The sequence below is a fragment of the Sinocyclocheilus anshuiensis genome, unplaced genomic scaffold, assembly GCF_001515605.1.
Source record: "Sinocyclocheilus anshuiensis isolate Anshui unplaced genomic scaffold, SAMN03320099.WGS_v1.1 scaffold1146, whole genome shotgun sequence".
In the NCBI taxonomy this organism is placed as follows: domain Eukaryota; kingdom Metazoa; phylum Chordata; class Actinopteri; order Cypriniformes; family Cyprinidae; genus Sinocyclocheilus; species Sinocyclocheilus anshuiensis.
The window spans coordinates 584,921-588,137 of NW_015539920.1; the positions used below are offsets into that span (position 1 = coordinate 584,921).

The window sequence follows — 3,217 nt, forward strand, 5'->3', positions numbered from 1 at the left end:
TAGGCTAAAATGATATATAATGAATCATTATTACAGAACTTAACATTTCATTGCCAAAAAGCCTATGAGTGCAGCGCAATACAGTAATACAAATATGAGAGCAGCTACAAAAGGGAAAACACATACTTTCATTCAGGATTTGATCCACTGGTTTTTGATATTCTGTAAGAGAATTGATATAAAACAATTATGGTTGGTTATAGCTTAAGTGAAGTGTGGCATTTGAATGCAGTAACACACAAATTCTATTTTGCATAACTTGTCGTTCACATGATTGCGTAAATCATAAGTTCTCAATTCAGTAAACAAATACATGCATGAAACATCAACCACAATTTAGTATGAAGACATTACAAGGCATATTTTGAATGGTGAATATTCTCCATTGAGAGATTTTCTAATTTCTTTAGTTATAAGGTTTACAAAAAACAAAAATAGATAAAACACTACTATAATAACGAGACATAGAGAGATTAAATTACATACATGATGCAAACAAATTACTCACGTTTTACATGCAAAACAACATAAGTTTCAATGTTTCCTCCGGAAAATTTTGCAGTGCATATCAGTTTCTTCCCATGGTCTTCTTTTGCACCCAGAAAGGTTATGTTGGAAAATGCAACCCAAAAGTGATCTAAATCAGAATGCTTTTTGTTCCACTCTAAGACCTGCATGTTCTCATAGTTCCATGTGATGGCTGGATTATCTTTCTGGCAGGAATGGTAAATGGTACAAGTGAAGTTCTGTGCGACACCCTCTGTGACATCTGCCAGTTCAGGCTCAATCGATATGTTATGATGAACACCTGAAATTGAAATGAAATAGTGTAATATTTTCTGCTGTAATATTTAAAGTGAACTTACCGCATAACATATTCATTTACTCACATCTTGAAATTTTGACCTCTGTAGCTGTCACTGTTATGTCACCATAATGTGTTACTGAGCACTTAATAGTCGTGCTTTCTGCCTTTACAACACCTGTGCATGTCAGAGTGATTTTCCACAGGCCGTCTTTAACAGACTCATCCTTTATTTCGTCAGATCCTTTTATACCATTCAGAATGATGTTTGGTTTGCTGTATGGACATGTGTGGAAAGCTGAACATGCTACTATGACGGTTTCACCTGTTCTTTCACCTCCATAAATACTGATGCTGGGCTGCTGTGGAGTTGCTTTAATTGACAGAAACAGTAGAATTAGTGCATTATGTAATATTTAAAAAATGTACACTGGCCCCAAAAACTATTTGGACATTTTAAAATATCAGCATTTCTTTGCATTAAATAGAAAACCAACATGCATCTGCAAACAAGTGGTTCTAGAGCTTATCTGAGCCATTTTTAAAATATTTTTTTTTGTTTTAATATTTTGACATATAATGCAAAGACATGTATAAAAATATACTTTTGGGGCAAATGGCCTTGCCTTTATTTTCAAATGTTATTTAAACATATAAATTGGTTAGAAATAAGTTAATTTGGGAGATTTTATTTGGAAGTATTTATTGTTACTGGCCACACAATATTTCACTTGGACAATCATAGCTGTTCCAGAGGAACTATATTATTCCACAAACATTTACATACCATCGACAAGAACTGTAGAGGTAGCATCATCCGTTTCATAGTTTTGCCATGCAATATTTTCAGGGTCAATCCTTGTGTATAATTTCTCTCCATTGTGGGACGGTTCCAGATTTTTAATCAGCAGACTGCAATCCCAATCTGATTTTCCATATAAATCAGTTTTTCCTCTGAACTTCCCAATGACATCATGTGGATACCATGCATCGTAAACCAAAGGATAACCTGTAGAGACCCACTGATACCACACAACTCTACGTGGGTTTTTGGGTGGGTTTGATTTATAGCTGAAAGAACATGGTATAACCAGACAGGAACCTTTGAGGCCATGAATGTCTTTCGGCATACTCACTTCCCATCCCAAAGCATCATACAGCAGAATACCTGTGGTACAAAAGTTGGAGAACATTAAATGGCTGAGTGGTAGATTAAACAAACAAACAAACAAACAAAAAAGTAAAAAAAAGTAATAATAATAAATTAAAATTAAAAATTATCTTTACCATTTTCGATATTTTCTCCTTTCAGTCACATAACTAATTAAGAACTATATTAAAGATCAAGTTTTGAGCTTGGATAGACATACTGTTATGAAATAACATAGCATACCGTGATGCTTACAAATTACTCACGTTGTACATGTAAAACAACAGAAGCTGAAATGTCTCCTCCAGAAAATTTTGCAGTGCAAATCAATTTCTTCCCATGATCTTCTTTTGCAGCCAGAAAGGTTATGCTGGAATAGCTGATCTGATTTAAACCTGAAAGTGTTTTGCTCCTCTCTGTGACCTGCATGTTCTCATAGTTCCATGTGATGGTTGGATTCTTGTTCTTACAGGAATGGTAGACGCTACAAATGAAGTTCTTTGCGATGCCCACTGTGACATCTGCCAGTTCAGGCTCAATCGTTATTTTATGATGAACACCTGAAATTGGATTGAAATCTTTTATTAGGTTCCACTGTGAGATTTAACATGAACCTACAGTCAGGCACGTGCACACAAATGGCGCTTTTACGACTCGGCTCAGTATGGCACGGCACGGCTCGGCTCGGCTCAGTTTGCGTTTCCACTGCAGTTTAGTACCGCTTTAGATTGGGCGGGATTATTCACGTCGTTATACTGCCGCGACTCCTACAAAAGTTTTTCATTCAGTGTCGCCCCATCAAGCTCTCGCTGGATCCGCTCCTCTGCTATCAACGAGAGGAACGTCTGTACTTTCCGCTCCTCTGCTATCAACGAGAGGAACATCTGTATTTCCTCAACAGACCACGAAACAGTCATTTTTGGGTTGTTAAAAAAAGGTGCGCTCGTTCGAAACGGGTTGCGTTCGCTCCTTCGCTGGCTGTGCTGATTTAAATCTAGCGGGTTCTGTTCAGTGTTGCCAAACCCCTCCCTCAGAAAATCTCTAGAACCACCCTCAAAAGTCTCCAAATATGAAAACAAAGTAAATACAGGTAAATCTGGTAAAGGTCAAGGAAAGTAAATATATATATATATATATACTTTACAAATGATGACAGTATAAAAAAATATAACAAAACATTCTGAAGTGAAATTAGGAAATGCTTGTGATCTGCAAGCACATCAAACATGATGGAAATGATGGAAAGACACAAAAGACACATA

At 36.4% G+C, this 3,217-nt stretch overlaps 1 pseudogene; it reads right to left on the bottom strand.

The window, feature by feature from the left end:
- Window positions 1–3,217, bottom strand: part of LOC107686525 (uncharacterized) — a 45,891-nt pseudogene that overhangs the window by 22,199 nt on the left and 20,475 nt on the right.